The sequence below is a fragment of the Ambystoma mexicanum genome, chromosome 9, assembly GCF_040938575.1.
Source record: "Ambystoma mexicanum isolate Mex_15411 chromosome 9, UKY_AmexF1_1, whole genome shotgun sequence".
NCBI classification, from domain to species: Eukaryota; Metazoa; Chordata; class Amphibia; order Caudata; family Ambystomatidae; genus Ambystoma; species Ambystoma mexicanum.
The window spans coordinates 368,169,554-368,187,832 of record NC_090931.1 but is presented as its reverse complement, the minus strand read 5'-3'; positions in this window follow the sequence as shown (position 1 = coordinate 368,187,832).

The following is an 18,279-nucleotide window of genomic DNA, read 5'->3' as shown; positions in this document are numbered from 1 at the left end:
GATTGATGGCTTTGCAAATAATCAAGTCCTATAGGGCATATTATTTGAAATGAGACTAACAAACCCTGAGTCCCTCTGGCTTATCACTATTAATGTCCTGAAAATAATGCTTCATTCTGCATTGCTTCTGCCTATTTTGTGGGAAATTAAAGTGGCTGCTAAACTCTAAGAGACACCTTTTGCTACTGACACGCAAATCTAAAAAAACCTTAATTCGTGTATATCATATTAAAACTCTGCAGAAAGCAGTTTCACATTGAAAAATAAGTGTGCACAACTGGGCAATTGGAAAATAAGGGTGCACAACTGGGCTTTTGGCTATAGCATCTCCATCTATTGTGAAGTAGTCTCTCATCCAGTTGTATTTATCTTGCCTTAACATGTCTTTAAAAAAAGGGGGCAACTCAAAGAAATACCAGCTACACCCATTAGTAATGCCCCCAAGAGACAGAAAAGCGACTCTCCTAAGCCTATGGAAGATACGCAAGATCCAGTCATGAATGCTATCCTAATGGAGATTAAGTCTCAAACCATTCATGGAAGCCACAACTGCCAAACTGCAGATGCTTGACGATAAGTGGTCCACATTTGAATCTAGCATAATGGAAGTGGAAAGAAGGGTACGCAACACTGAAGATGTTGCAGGTAGAGCACAATCTTGGGAAAACATAGTTGTATCTCTACAGAAGCAGACAGAACATTTAGAAAACATGAACAGGAGATACAACATTTGTGTTGGTGGTCTTCCCGAGAACATTGAAAACGACAACTCTACTAAATTCCTTTATCACATGGTCACCACACTATTGTATCTTACTACACCTCCACTGTTCAATATCCAAAGAGCCTATCAGATAGGTGTTAGAAATCCCTCCGTAATGCTCCAAGAACTATGATCTTCGCTCTACTGGATTATACTCACGTTATGCTCATTTTGGATAAGGCAAAACAGAAGAAATCTCTTGTATGGTAAGGTACCAAAATCTTCATATCACAGGACGTCTCCAACATCACAGCAGCAAGAAAGAAATAACTATTGGCATTTAGACATGCACTGAGACAGCTTAATGCCAGATATGGGATCATACATCCAGTATCCCTAAAAGTCACTCATAATGGTCATATACATACTGTTCAGGACCCAAGAGACTTGCGCAGCTTTATTCAAGGTCATAGAAGCGAAGAGATGGACAAAACCAAACCGCATATATGAATTAGAAATTACACACAGAATGTTGGTGTTTTATTAAAGATAGATATGCCGGAACAGAGCACGGAAAGTCCCATCTACATCCTGCTCTCCGCCCCCTACCTATTATGACTGTATAAGGACATGGTTTGGAGTGGCTGTATCCAGTTATCCACTACTCCTTCACATACATGTTTGGTGTTATGTATACTGCAAAACTCCATGTTCTTTCTGTCTGTCCTCTCCCCATGTCTCCCTACCTTATTTGTACAATACTCTATTAATTCAAACTTTATGGGTAGTTATATTCTTCTAACTTTGTGGAATGTCAAAGGCCTTCACAATCCAATCAAGCAGCAAAACATTCTCTCCCTTCTTAATGGGACTAAACCAGCCATAGCATGTATACAAGAGTCACAGCTATCTCAATTGGAAGCTGCCACACTGAAACGTTTATGGGTAGGGCAAGTTGTTGCGAGTGCAGCATGTGGAAAGAAAAACGGAGTGATTACCCTTTTTAATAAACATCTCCAATGCAAAGTTATGTCAACAGAGTCTGATGATGTGGGCAGATGGGTTTTGATCAAGCTCCTTATTCAATTTGTCCAATATTCCATTCTAAATGTTTATGGTGCCACTAATGCTGACCCCACTTTTTAGGCTCAATTAAGAAACCATATATTTAGACCTAGCCCAACTAATTGTATAGTATGTGGAGATTGTAATGAGATTGTAGACCCTCTTCTTGATAAAAAATCAAATGTACGCTTTAAAAACACGAACTCCCATGTACAATTCACCAATTTCATTCATATCCGAATTAGGGCTCATTGATACCTGGTGTCTAGTCCTTCCTACAGACCTAGAATCTACTTTCTACTCCCCACCACACAACTCTTTTTCAAGAATTGACTATGTTTTTATAACCACATTTTTGACTAATTGGTTGTTAGATGCTACAATAAAACCCATAATCCTGTCTGACCACACCCTTGTTCATTTTCAATTATCTAATTCGCATCATATGCACCAACAAAATAGGTGGAGATTTAACTCTGCCCTTTTAAAAGATAGTTTATTCACTGAATTCATCCAACAACAACACACCAACTTTTTTACCGAAAGTCTAAATGATGATACCGCCATCCATAACAATTGGGACTGCTATAAAGCTGCATTAAGAGGCCAAATTATCTCATATTTAGCTCCAAAAAAGAAAAGACTTAAACAAGAATATGATGATATCCTAAAAACTATGAAACACTTAGAAGCAAAATATATTCGCACTAATACTAATCCAATTCTCATGCAAATAACCAAGGTAAAAATCCAATATAATAATCTGATTATGCAATACTCCTGTGCTAACCTCCTAAAGTATACATTAAAAATGTACCAATTCTCCAACAAATCAAGTAAATCATTAGCTTCATACCTCCAATTTTAAAAAGATACAGCCAAAATTACGGTCATAAAGGATCAAAATGGAAATAGAGTTCTCAAAGATGAAGAAATCCTACAAGACTTCTCCAAATTTTATCAAGAATTATATTTTTCAGAATCACTACACAACAGCACCCAAGTGGCGGACCTTCTCAGAAATATAAATTGTGATTCAGACACCACCATTCATTTCCAGACCTTAAACGAACCTATACACGTGAATCAAGTGAATCAAGCTATATATGATCTTAAAAAAGGAAAAGCCTCAGGACCAGATGGTTTCCCGATAGACTTTTTTGCTCACTTCAAAGATCTCCTGACTTCGAAACTCCATGAAGTCTATTCCTCCTTCATCTCTAATGAAAAAGCCATGGGTTCTTTTTCGGAAGCAATGGTAATTGTTTTTCCCAAACCAATTAAAGACCCTGAATTAGTCCTAAATTATAGACCTATTTCCCTAATCAATACTGACTGTAAAATCCTATCCAATATCCTAGCTAATAGATCAAATCCCTTTCTTCCGAACTTAATTAAAAATGACCAAGTAGTATATGTCAAGGGAAGATTATCTTCAGCAAATATTAGAATTACAAATGTCCTTAACAAAATTAAGACATCCACTAATGCTTACGCAGCTATTGCACTCGATTCTGAGAAAGCTTGTGACAGGGTGGAGTGGATTTTTATGTTCAAAGCTATTCAATGGCATGGTATCCCCGATACCTTTATATCATTGGTGAAAGTGTTATATTCCAACCCCAAAATGGCAGTTTTTGTAAATGGACATATATCCTCCTCTTTTCCTCTTAGCAGAGGAACCCTCCAAGGCTGCCCACTATCCCCTCTTTAATTCATCCTGGCTATAGAACCATTCCTAGAGGCAATTAGAAAAAATGAAAACATCATTGGAATTCAATCTGACCACATCCATGTAAAAATGTCCGCTTATGCAGATGATGGTAAACTCCTATTACAGATCGCAAACTCTTGCCTTGATCATTTACTCACAAGCATCTCGCAATTTTCCTTAGCATCCGGCTGCAAACTTAATATTGAAAAATCGGAAATTCTACCACTGAACATACATTGTACCAGGCACCACTGCTCCAACCGAGGAATGAAATGTTGTTCCACAGGGATTAAATATTTAAGTATCATAATAACCTCCTTAATTAAGGATACTATAAAACAAAATACCATGAACATCCTTAATAAAGTCAAAGATCTCACTAGCTCATGGTCTCCTTTGTTTTCGTCATGGTGGGGAAGGTTGCAATCCATCAAAATGTCCATTGTTCCAATTGTTTTTTATTTACCTAACATGCTCCCTATCTCCCTTCCCGCTATGTTCTTTAAATCTTTGTACACATACATTCTTAAGTTTCTTTGGGGAAAGAAGAAACACAGAATTTCAGCTTATAAACTTAAAACCCCTAGGATGGATGGTGAAGTTGGTCTCCCTGATTTAAAAAAATACCCCATAGCGTTCATTCTACGCCAAGCTCAGCTGTGGTTTGTACCCACTTTGTTGAACCCACCAAATTGGCTTCTTTTAGAGAGAGCGGTGGTTCCCCCCACATCCTAGCTGATTGCCCATACATCAAAAGGTCCAATAAATGTATAACCAGTGGTAGTTAACACTACCATTATTTATCTTAGTGCAGATCGACTACCATATATCTCTAAAACATCACAATTTGCATACCCTTATAGTTGGATAAATTCACTAATTAAAATCAACAAAAAAACAATATGATGGAAACCATGGCTCTCTCATGGCATTACATTTGTGGGACAAATTTTTATTAAGGGAATACCTCTCACTTTCAATGAAATGGTAATCAAATATCGTATTCCCAGGACTTTCATGAGACAATACTTAAATTTGGTTGATACAAATGTGGGTCATTATGATTTGCTAATACATTGTGATAATATGTATCAAGATAACAAGATGCAACAATTGCTCAATCAAAATTTCAATGCCTCAATGTTTTACAAAATACTTATATCTGTGTCAGAAAATATAGCTTCATGGAAAAGCCAATTAGACTGGAAAAGGGATTGCTCTTTGATAGACTCTCAACTGAAATGGCCTCTGATTTGGAAAGAAATTTTTAAAGTTATTGTATCAGCACGTTTGCTCCAAACTCTATAATTCTTCCACCACAGGGCCTTTATAACTCCATATATCCTATTCAAAGGAGGGCTCTCACAAGATGAAAATTACTACAGCTGCTTAAGTACGATAGGATCTATTAGACATCTAATATTTGACTGTATTCATGTAAAAACATTTTGGAAAGCTGTGTGGAATGTGTTAAAATCCATTTTTAACTTACAACAAGAACTTTGCATTTCATTTCTGTACTTAGGAAGCACATCTGTTATGCCAGCTATTTGTAAAAACAAGGGATTTTTGTTTGATCTCTTTATCGCAATAGCTATTCATACTATTACCTCGAACTGGAAAGACCTTAAACATCTGCACTGTAAAATATGGTGGAACTCTATTTGTAATAATAATAATAATAATAATAATAATGCTTCATCCCCACTTCTGCTATGCAAACACAAATTGAAATGGAGGTTGTTCATTGAATATTTAGAACATACAGTACCTAGTCCTTAAACTGTAATAGCAAGTCAACTTTGGCCCTTCCCTCCCCTTCGTTTCTGTCTGTCCCGTTTGTCTTGTTTGTCCTTCCTGTTTTTAACTCTCACAATATATATAGTATACAGCTATTTGCTTATCTTGAAATATTGCACTTTTTTTTGGTTTATGCATTAAGATTTATCTTGTTTGGTTCTGCATTCCAGGCCTTTATTACATTATCAATGTATATCTGAAAAGTTTGCTTTCACTATGAGATATTTCCTTTGAATTGATCTCTGTATGTTTCAAATAAGCCCTGTATGTCAATGTATTTAACAATAAAATATTTAAACAAAAAAAAAAGACCTTTCCCAAAAGGCTATTCATGAGGAGGCTTCACGATCCAAAGATTTACAACAAGAACTACCTCTGCTTAGATCATCAAGCTCCACCCTTCTCATCATTGCCCAGTCCTGAAAACATTTTCTGGTGGTGGCCCATTTGCTGTCGAGGGTCCTAAACTATTGAACACTTTGGCGTGTCACCTCCAACAAGAAGCCCTCTAGAAACTCTTCTGCTCAACCCCTCAAGACTCACCTTCTCTCTTGCCCTGAAATTCCTCTAACAAAGTTGTTCATCCCCCGCTCCTCCGGACCTACCCTTCCATTCCCTGCTCCCTCGTTAAAGACCCTCCCTTACCCCGTCCAATCTGGCTCCCAAATTGCACAGGCACACGACAGAGGACAATAAATAAATAAAAAAATCAATCCTGACCTGATAGACTGCTGGCATAATAATGGACAGATTGTAGTCACCTTGCATCACTGAGTGAGCAACCTGTCAATGTGGCAGCCAATTGGACTTCTGTGCTGTGCTGGTCTTCAGCAGCATGCTGACACATTACCAAACAAATAAATAAGAAATAATGAGTATGGTCGGGAAAAACAGACATCACGAAAAATACCACTTCCATTTTAGAACGCCACAGTACTCACAACAAGCTCATTTGTGTCCTTGTTAGGGTGACCAGTCGACCCGGTTTTGCCGGGACTGTCTGGTATTTGGTGCTCTTTCCCCCTTTCTCAAGATTATGTTCCCATTGGAAACTGCAGCGGTCCTGGTTTTTTGGATGTAGGTCTTCATAGCTGGAAGGCAGGAATACACAATCTCACACGTTAGAAATACTGCATTTTACAATGTAAGATAGTGTTCGTTTGTGATAAATTAATTATATAATATGTGTTTATTTGAACAGTAACACTTAAACTCCCTTCTCCATATGCTACTGAAGTATAGTGCATTGACAGCCACTTTCAAGAGTCAGTCCTACTTTTATGTTAATGGCTCCGTCCAGGTTTTTTACTTTTTAAATCTGGTCACCCTAGTCCTGGTTATACATTTGCAATGGTTTGCACCTGATTACGAATATGCAAACACTATGCACATCTGGCCTGCGTTTTGCCTTCAACTGGCTCAACTGACTGGCAAATGAACATCGTTCGGCTGAATTCACTGCATTTCACGTCGGAAGGAGGTTAGGAGCACTCGGGCTTCCTGGCTTGCCATCCCCGTCTCTGCGGACTCACAGCCACTCACCCTTTCCCTGGCCTTTAGCCTGATCCTGTAGTGCGAATCACGTTGGCCAGAGAGCAGCTCGTATATAACTCTCACTGCCAGGGCTGGAAAAGAGAGTGGCCTCTTTTAAAACACCGTTTCCTGTTATTTCAACATCTATAAAAACCAACTGAAAGCCCGAGACGCAATTCCCAGACTGGTTATTCCATCCAAAACGTAATTACAGGCGACTGGGTCAAATGTTTTCAGAGATGGATCCCTGCAGCCCTAATGCATATATCGCCGGCCAGAAAGGGCTCGAGTCACCTCATTCCTGAGCCCTCGCAGCCCAGCTGCGGCGGTGCACCGCCCCTGGCCTGGCCAACGACCAGCTTGTTCTTTCCAGCCTTCTCCAGGCTTGTAAAAGAGAAAAAAAATATGATTCAATTGTTTATGAACCAAAGAAAGACTCCAGAACATGTATGCCTTTTACAAGCACGCGGAAGATGGAACATGGGTCGCGTGCTTTCTGATGGTTCCCACCCGACGGGAGGGGAAGGCTGGAGCCGCTTCAGACCCCGCCCGCGGAGACCACGCTGCGTTTATCAGTTAGACGCCGAGGAATGCGGACGGCCTGTTTGCCTTTTGGCGCATTGGCAAGTGCTGTATTGTTGGACAGGCCACAGGCATCTCCTAAGTACTTCACTTGAAGAGCAAACTGCGGCCCGTGTAATTAGATGATTAATTGCCGCACAACACAAGGCGAATCTCATGCCGTCATTCCCGCCTGTTGCACTGGTTACCAGAACCTGTCAGACCTGTTAAGTTTGATTAATGCGACGGCTAAGCCGAAGCAGCACTAAGTGGACTCCCAGCCATGCGCCAAATGTAGTGACACTGTGGCCTTATTGACAAGTAAAGGTCACGGATTGAAGCACTCTGGGTAGATATCAGCCAGGGAAGGACGTGGAACGCTACTGCCTGCTGAAAACATATACTGGAAAGGATGTGCTTGTTTAAAACACATTTAAGAGTAATGTCGGTGTTGACTTGGACCGTATCATCTTCATGAAGGCACACGAGTCGCTTCTCTGACCATGAGGCTGCGGATCGGCGTGTCACATATTCTTAGCGTTCAGCATGCTCTCCTCATGCCTAACATTGGTGTCATTAATTTAAGCATCTGCCTAAAACGTGTATTAAGACTGGTGTACAATTTGCGGACCTGATTACAGGTTGAGTGCATTTTTTAGGCGAATTCTCTCTGGCGCAATACCACTGTACTAGCGGTAACAGAAATAGATAACTTGACATTTCAGAAAATCCACTTATAATTTTGGATTGATGATATGTGTATGCCAGAAGAGCAACAGCGGTGCCAGATTCAAGGGGGTGGGGCATGGAGGAGTGTATGGTTATGGTGAAATGGAGGAGAGGGGGTGTTACAGTACAGAGGGAGCCAGCCAGCAAAGCACTCGTGAAGCACTAGCACTAGTGCAGAGGCCTGTGACCTTTGGCTTTCCAGATGTTTTGGACTACAACTCCCATCAGACCCAGTGGCGGCCGCTTCCATGGGGCGGAGGGGCGCCGCCCCCCCCCCCCATCCAGGGCCCCCACAGTGTGCGATTGCAAACGGTGTGTTGCACTAGTAAAGTTGTGCAGAACAGATTCAGAAGTTCTTCTGAATCTATTCTGATCTGTTCTGCATTTGTAAGCAGCGCGAAGCTGCATTGACGAATCCGTGTAATAAATAAATATCTGCAGTGCTGTCTTCATGATGGGCCAGCTGCCACAGGGGCGCGTCCCGTTTTACGCAGATTTTTCCTGCAGTAAAGTGCGTGGAGCTCATAGCTCCACGCACTTTACGTAAACCCATCAAACTACAAGGCTGGCGGGGCGCTAGAGGGGTGGCCCCTCTGGTATTAAGGTGTGCGCAAACAGCGCACCATTAGGAAGATTCTATTGCTTCTCATCTGACCTGACCTTAGAAACAGAATGTCATTGGCTGCTTTCCAGCCAATGACATTTGAGTGTGGAGGTGGGGTGATGCGCGCACAGTGCTACCACCTTCACTTTGTCTCAGGGAATCGTGCTGGTGGTGACAGTGTATAAGAGCTGCCCAGAAAACAGCAGAGGCTAGGGCCCACGTGCACAGGCCTACCTTGCCAAAGTTGCCAACCCTCCGGACCGCCACCGCCGGTAAGTAAAGTTAAATAACTTAGCTTGCAGTGGCTTCCTGGACAGCCTTCAAACCATTCTCCAGAGGCAGAGCCCTGCAGAATGCAGGGCCTAGTTATTGGACCACGGACAACACCGTCTAGGCCAGACCGTGTAGTCCCATCGACGCTCGGCTGGTGTGAACTCAGCACTTGGGTGAGAGAGAGCCCAGCCGAGCGTCGATGCAGCAGGGCATACCCCGGCCTGGGGGAGTTAGTCGCGATTATCGACAAAAGTTGCACTGCAGTGCCGAGGAAGCCCAAAGCTATTTGTCTTCCTCTATCCACCATGTGGAAAAATGTGCGCTCCTTGAAGTTGTGATATCCTGCGCGCTCACAAAGCCTTTGCCAGATATTCAGATTTTAACTTCAAAGATGGGGCAAAACGAAAGGGAAACGGGCAGTCCTTCACAGGCTGTTTATTGTTCATTGAGCCGAACTAAAGGCCAAGAAGCATTGGGTGATTATTGATGGAGTCAGGCAAAATTATGCGAAGTCACGGCGCTTTCAGGACAGACTGTCCCCCAGTTCGTACAACACACAGAACCCTTTGTTTGTCATTAGCGGAGAAATGCGATTATCCCATGATGTTTAGGCCTTTGGCAAACGTCCCGAAAATGTGTTAAAAGAAAGAAACAAGCATTGGCATAGCCAACAGTTTTGACCTTTGTGTGAGCATTGCATTGGTATTTGCTGGACCTCAGCCGAGGGTCGATGCAGCAGGGCCTGCCCCGGCCTGGCTCTGCTGCTCCTGTGGTCTGTGTTGGTCACTCACTGCTCGCTTATATTTGTATAGCACGGCACCTCCTGCCATATGTAACGGCAGCATTGAAGCACTCTGCTCACTGACATATAGAGAAGTGCTGGTATGTCCTAGAGTTTGATGTGGAATAAAACGTGTGCGCATTTTACAGACGCATTCACCGAATTGAAGCAATTTGTGGTTTCTAAGTTTTTGTTTACCATTCCTGGAAGCATTCCTAGAATATTTTGGGTAAAATCGTAAAGTGCAGTGTTTCTCCGTGTGTTGGTTTTTACTAGCACTACTTTCCAGACACACTTTGAGTAAGTCATGACACACCATTGGTGAGTGATTTACCCGAGCCGTGTCTGTGCATCTATTCTCCTTTTTCGGCCCTTATCTCGGGTACATGTGTTCAGGTGATTTATGGTTTATGTTTAAAGAGCGTGATGATGTATTATGCAGGCTGTTATTGAGTGCACTTAGCCTTTGCTGGGTCACGGGGCGCGGGAGAGGGCGAGGGAGGCAGAACTAACAACCGACCAGGGGTGGACTGGTCTACAGGGAACTCTGGCGATTTCCCGTCGGCCTCTACACCATGGGCCTCTTTTTTGTGGGTAACCTGCTTTTCTGCTCCTCTTAGCATTTCTCCAACGTACGGACCCCTTCTTTCCAACCCCCATATCCCATACATCCATCGGAAGTAAAGAATGTGCTATAAAGTGCCACTCTTAACAAATGTTATGTCCGTGTTTTAATGCTTTACTAGTTTTGAATCCCTATATAGCGGCAAAACTGCTCAAAAATCATTATTTGGACAAATTTATTCAGAAATGTCTTGCGGGAGTTCCGCTCAAACACTGCTTAGTGGGGCCACTTTATAAGGGATTTCTAGTGCCACTTTTGGTGCTCAGCCCACCCCTGCAACCGACACCCCTCTCCCCTGTCCCAGTACATCTTTCTTTGTTTCTTTGTTTAGGTCCATAGATATCCCATGGGGTGCGGAAAAGGAAAGGGGAACATTGTCACCCATAATTGGTGGTTTACTCTCCCCTGCAAAGGACACTTCAACAGGCTTAAAGGTACTCCTCTGGCAGGTCAGCAATCACGTCTTTTCCTGGCTTAACCTGTCTTTTCGGGGTAAATATGGGATACAAATATCTTTGGGTCAGGGGCCATCTCTCTTAAAAATGGGTTTCTCACATGCTGGGCGCACTGTTTGCTAAATGCTCCGCTTTCAGTTTAATATGAAACAATGAAAATGCATTTCCATAGTGAAACACGTTTCTTAATCTTAAATACACCATTTGATTTCTTTAATCCGTGCTTGCTTATTTTTGTGGTATGCCATTCTAGTGCCCCGTCCGTTGAGCATTTTATCCCAGAGCATACTTTACATTTTTTGGCTTATCAAGCTGCTCAATAAAATGGAATGCTTCTATTGTGCTGGCAAAACATATTGGGAAACTACTGGATATTATATATCATTCCTGGATATCTATATAATTAATTTTTTTATGCATACACCATAGAACCCATTTTTCAAAATGTTTCTTGGGGGGGGGGGGCGAACGACCCCCATGCACACCCCTGATGTGCGTTGGGCACGCTCCAAAATTCACCGGGAGAAATTTACGCCCCACCACCTTTCAAAGTCACCTGCCTCCACTGATCAGACCTAGCCAGCATAGTCAGTGTCGTAGGTTCATGGAAATCGTAGTCCAAATCTGAGGGCCAAAGGTTACGGACCCCTGCATTAGAGAGTATCAAATGCGTGCACGTTCATTACAGGCAAACAAATAAAGCAAAAACATCCACCAGAACTAACATTGGTGTGAAGATGCGCTAACAAAGGTGCACATTTGCTGGCAGCAAGCACTAGAAGTGGTGACGAGGAACGGATAAAAGAAGAATCAGAGGACACCGAACGAGGAGAAGATAAACCTGCAGGTGGAGAAATATAAAAATAACATATGACGAAACAAGTAATTGCACCACTGCTTCCTGCCATGCGGTCCCCTTGGCCACCAGCAGTAACATGGTCACCACAAACACAACTTCAAGATCTACATAGAAGCTCAATGGGCAGACCGACCACCCAAGGCCAAGAAATTGGTCCTTCTGATAAGTGAGCTGGTGAAACAGAAGGACAATTCTTATTTAACATGCTTCCTCCTGAGAAAAATACCCAGCTTGATTTCAATTTACAGGCAGGTATGAGGAAGACTTAAAAAGAGTACTAAAGAGATTCAAAGTGAAAGAAAACGCAATGAAGCGTAACGCAAATCAAACCATCCACGAGTAACTGACAAAAGTATATATGTTTTGACACTTTATTTATTTCAATTTAAAGAACGTCCTCTGCAGTCACGAAAAAAGATGAACAAACTTCCAAACGAAGGGAAAAAGTAGCAATTGAGGGAACAACAGTTAGGAGCAAAGTAGAAGACCGCCACCAGTGTACAAACATTAACCGCGTGATTAGGGAGAAGCAACAACCAAGTAGGAGGGGAAAGCCTGGGTCACAGTCATCACCAGGAGCAGTACTAAGCACAAAGTTAAGCCAGTGATTGCAGGGTGCTCCTGCAAGACCCTGCCCTGGAAGAGGATAATGACACCCACCTATTCTAGTTAGACTAGAAGTGACAGTGTCCACAAGCGTCTGCTTTGAATGCGATACATGCATATCCTTAGCTTAACAGTACGCGTCTTCCGTGAAATTGCACAAGGCGATATCCTACAACCATCTGTCGCATGTAGGGCCCAGGTCTCTGTACCAAGGCCTAGTTATTCTCCTACTGGCCAGCAAAGGTTCCGGACTTGCGAGTTTGAGCACATTCAAGAGAAGATCTCCAGAATATCCCAGAATGCCCAGGAAATGAGGCACAGATAATTCTGGGTCCAATGTCTCATTAAGCAGCTTAAACACCCCCAACCCAAAGAAGTAGAGTGGGGCATAAGCTCAAGCCAAATGAAGGAAGTCTGCTCCAGGTGACCCACATCTTGCCGAAGGATCCGACAATTCTGGAAAGATTTTATTTAATGAAAAAGGAGTATGATAGACCCTGTGCAAAAAAACGTAAAATGTGGCAGTTTGTGCACATAATTGAACAACGCCTCTTTAGTATGCCTACAAATGAACAGCCATTGAGCATCAGTCAGTAGAGTAGACAGACCCGCATCCCAGAGCGGTCAAGCCCTTGCCAGTGAATTGCAGGTGAGTAATAGGAATGCCCTAAATAACTTAGATAGAAGCCTACCCCTACCCTGCATCGCAAAACAGAGCTCAAGGTGTCTGAAAGGGGTGGGATGTGATGGAAAACAAGCTCAAATGGCACTCTAAGTATGTAAAATCCTATAATGCATAAATGTATCTGTTAAGATGGATTTCTGAACTCTGTCCCGGAGGGGCAGAGGTTCAGAAGGCCAGCCTAGTTTCTTGGAACAGGGTAACCTCTGGACAAGCCAGACCAATCAAGGTAGCGATCGCGGCGGTCAAGACTAGGTCTCAAGAGGGGTGAGGGTGACTGAAAGCCCGCAATGAGCACACAAAGCAAGGACACTTACAAATTACTCCAAGCAGGTGTTATATTAAAAATATAGACACATTTATTACAAGGCCTTTGTAACATTGACCGTAGCGAGAAATCACAATAAAATTCAAGTAAACCAACACATCACAATCAAATACAATATATATATACAATTACCAACGAGTCTAACGAGTTAGACGCACAAAATGTGCAGACCACCTAGATGGGGAGGAAAACAGGCAGTGCGAATAATAGTTAGACCCAGTCCGCCTTCAGAGGCACCTAACTAAAGGAAGTCCGAGCCCTACGAAGAGTGGAGCCTTGTGTACAAAAGTACCTGCACACGCGGGTTCCAACAGGCAAAGGGGAGTCTCCTCGAGGGAATCAGGCAGTTCAGTTCAGTGAACAAAGGAAGATGAACAGAGCTCCGCGACTCAAGCGCAGCCTCCACTGTGGGAAGAAGCAGAGCGCGAGTACGGAAAGGCGTGCTGTATGACACAGCGGGGAAAAGCTATGGGCTACTGCAGGAGGGCGACCAGTTCCTAGAGATGCTACTCACCAATCCCTGATGCAGGCAGACCCAGGCTTCTCCGCGTCAGTTTCAGTGCTGGCAGGTTCAGATACGAGCAGGGGACCTCTCAGCGTCGTGTAGATTCCGCGGCAGCAGAAGCTAGAGTTGAGGATGTCCCAAATGCAGTGAACCCGCACAGTTTGTTACCACAGCAGGGCAACGAGCGGCTGTGTGTATTTCAGCCCAAAGTACACTTCTCACTTCAGACCTGGGAACGCCAAGTGTACGAATCATGTGAGAGTGGCAAGGACTCGTAATACAGCAGCAACCTGACGGCGGTTACAGAGCAAGACTCCTGGGTAGGCTGGTCAGTCCACTGGATGGCCCAGAGACACTTCCGAAGGCTTACGTGCAGGAGATGGTGAAGATGCCGAGAATAGTTGTTCCCACTATTCCAAGGGTCGAAGTACCAGTACAGGCCTTCTCGTTCGATCAGAAGTAGAAAGGGTTTCACAAAGCGACAGCAGTGCAGAGGAGCAGTCCTTCAGCGGGTCACCAGCGATTCCTCGGTTCAGCCTCCATATTCGTCATTGTGTGACGGTATAAATGTGCAACATGATTCTCAGATTTTTGCACAAACACCTCCATCCATGGCTGTGATCATGTCTAGGACATATCTGTTCTGGAGTGTCATTGGTCAAATCACTCTTAACTCTGCCTTGATTGCATTAAATCCCTTTGGGTTGTGTTGATGGTCTGAAGTAACTCCCATCTGGTTATCTGCAACCATTTAGTATTTGCTCCAACCTGAATTCTCGCATCATAATTGTCATGAACACTGATGAGGTTAAGCTGAACAACCTATGTTCATATGGGATTGCATCAAAGGCTTCTATCGATTTGGCAGAGAAGTAGTTTTCTCTCTTCATTCGGCTTAGCAGTTCCAAAGTTCTCTTCTTACTCAGGTGCACATCTGCTTTCAGGAAACTGTCAATATTCAGATCACTTCTTAGAATCACCAAAGTTGGAACATGGACATTCACCAATGTACTTAAACCTCCCCAATTATTTGGCAATCTGATATAAGCATTGGATCCACACACTCAATAATGATCTATGATCACTGCAGTTCCATGCATCATTCCTGTAGCATCGAAGATTCGTCCACAGTTCTGATTTGCTCCCATTTTATTTGTACCATTGTTTCTGAAGCACAGTTTGGCACTATCCAAGGGCACTATCTGCAAGGGTCCTCCTCTGTCTTCGACCCATGTCAGCAGCCTTGCAAGCCTCTGCCATAATGGTTTGCATATAATTTGTGCATTTTCAATTGTTTCTTTATAGTAGCCAATGATCATCCATTCTCTGCAGATCTTCACGCCTTTCTCCCATCCTTCTGGAAAAAGCACTGTTCGCCAAATTTGCATTTGACCTCTGTCCTTCCATCTCCGAGCATGTTCTGTTGATTTTCCCTTGACGTTCAGCTTTTTGTTTGTTTCTCTTCTGATATCTGCTCCTTTCACTCCAGGTTCTCACATCTGATCACAATTTTCTTTGTTTTGGCATTATTTCTCGTCTTTATGTTTTGGACATAATCATCTTCATCTGGATCAGTTGCTTCAGTTGCCCATTTGAGCAAAGCATCACTTCCCATGAACTGGCCTCTTTTTTGTGCACATTGCTACATGTGATAGGCAGTGTGCTGTTTTGACATCTATCTCAACAGCTATGAAGATTTTTGAGTTCGCCATTCTGTACGGTAGGAGTGCACAAACAAAGCATTCTTCATCTGAAGTTTGTCTTCAACTTCCTTCATATGTTGGTACCATATGTGGTTTCCCAAGTGTGCTGTGCTGTCCAGGAAATCGTTCAATTCGTTATTGTCTTCTTGTGTGCTTCTTCTTTTGATATGAGCTTCCACAAGCATGTCACGCAGTACTTCTGTATAGCTCCTCCTTGCTGGAGGATTCTCAGACATCTCCATCAATGATCCAGGCGTTTCCACTTGTATTTTTCGAGTAGGAGAAAGTGCAATATGCTTTATCCTTTCAACATACCAACTGGGCATGAAAATACTCTCATGATTTCTGTCTGTGTCTTTCTTCCAGGCAATGTCCTGATATCATGTCTCGTTGGATCAGGTGTGATTGCAGGTGTTGTCTCTATTTGCTTATTCTCTAAAGCCTTTTATCCCTTTAAAAGTACAGCTTTCTCCATTTTTCTCTCAACTTCTTTTGGCGTAAAACTTCTTATTGTTGTTTGTCCAAACTTTCTCCATTCTTTAGAAAGTGATTCTGATGCCATTGACACTAGACCTGGTGTGTATGTGCCTATTATCTGTGTAGGTGTACCTTTCATCAATCCCTTGTCTGGTTTACTTTGCCGACCCTGTCTCCGGCGTTTCAATTCATTTGTTAACACACATGCTGTGTGCGTGCCATTTTTTTGTTCACATCCATCTCAAGCTCAGTCACTCTATCATTCTTTCTAGGAACTGGAATGACTATGTAAGGTCTGGGCACCTTTGTAGGTTTCATGCATGCATCATTAGGTGGGTGCACGGGAATCTGAACGCTTTGTGCACCTAAAAAAAAAAAACACAGTTCTATTTGTTAATGACAACAGTATGATAATGAACATAATGCATGTGTACATTATACACTTGTAGGTAATCTTGCAGCATTCCGGGGCCAATATGAATGTCTCTCCTCATGGGAGAGGATTATGCTGCTGTTCTGGGTTCACATCTCGATCATCTAAGGAAGCAAAACTAATCTTTTTAATGCATGATAAACAGTGTCACTCTATCTGGACTCTGCTGTCTCTGCTTGCAGGTCCCAAGTGCTGGACCGATTATCCTCTTAGTCTGAATAATTTACTGTCTCTTGTCTCTGGAAACAGTTCTCTTTCCACTAACGAAAGTTCGGAATGAGGCAATAAGTTCAGTAAGTCTTAATTTGCATGTTTCATATAGACCAATTCCCAGTCTATGCCTCTAATCTGCTTCGCTTCAGACGACATGTTGTTTCCTTGCCAGCATAAAAAAAAGTGAAGTCCTTGGCAACACCTTCACAATCTGTCCCTCGGAAAGTTTCTACACTCTTCTGTGATTTCGATGATGACTGGAAAGTTCAACCAGAATCACAATGCTATGCAGTAGTGTAGTGTTTGCTGGATCTCTGATGAAAGTGAGGTTGTCTACATTGGCATGTCTCCCCACAAGTTCTGGAAAGTCTTCAATTAAGTGAAAAAATACAGCGTTGGCTAGTCTGTTATTCTCTTGTTATTCTCTTGTGATAGGGACATTTGTCTTGTCCTCGCTGTACTCCGGAAGTAAAAGAAACTGTCCTGCAATCACTGGGAGCAGCCTCTTTATTGTCTTTTCATTTTCAGGATCTTGAAGAAACTCTGTTATGTTCGTGAGCCTTCCCACCAGCGATGTGTAGGACCTCAATACTAACTCGAAATAGATCAGAATGTCTTTGGTGAGGTTACTATTGCGTGACACCATAAGTGAGTCCAAACAAGGATTCTGTGGTGAAGGACATACTGTATTCCCTTCCAGTTTATGTATTATCTATCAAAATTCGGCATTGCTTTTCTTTTCAAGGCTTCAGTGTGCCACAGTCCAAAGTTCAAAGTCAACAAGCTATTTTGTGGATTATAGGTGCAATCCTCTTCCTCACCCTGCAACTAGGATGCACAGAGCGTTCGTGTTTTGTGTCCTTCTTCCCTTATTATGCTTAAAGGAAATGTCCAGAACTAAGCCACAACTTTGCAAAAATGTTTCTTGCCCTTTGCTTGACTGGTCATGCATCCTTATTCCTCGTCATGGATCTTGTCTGCACGTGCTGTGGTTCTTCCCTGTTGTCTGTAGTCTCTTCGTGGTGGTGTGTGGGCAGAGGGATTTCTCTGATGTATGGCTTGACGTCGCCCAGGAAGATCCAAGTTCTTCTTCCCTGTAACTTAACTGCAGAGGGTGTGACGTCCTCTACGATGAATGGGCTGTGGAACCTTGGCTCGTCCCACTTTTTTCTTGTGTGATTTCTTACTAAGATAGTGTCCCCAGGGAATACTTGAGGTACAGGTAACTCTGAAACTTTATCTGTTGTAGCATCTCCTTATGTGCACTGTACTGCCCTACACCCTTCTTGTCGTCGCTGCAGCTGTCCTGAAGTTACAGAAAAACAAGATGTCATTCAAAACTATTTTTGCATTTCCAATCCTAACACTTCTTCTTTTGGCTGAGCATCACATCTAGCTCTATTTCGAGGTGTTAATGGTGTTTGCATCCTTCTGCCCGTCACAATTTCGTGCGGCATGAGATGGTGATCAGAACCAGGTTGGTTTCTGAGTTCATACACAGCTAGTGGAAGACAGTATAACCATCCCTTCTTCAGAGTAAGCTTCAACTTGGCTATCCCTTCCTTTAACAAGCCGTTGAGCTCCTCACATATCCCATTCCCTTGAGGATGATACGCCGATGAAAACTTGT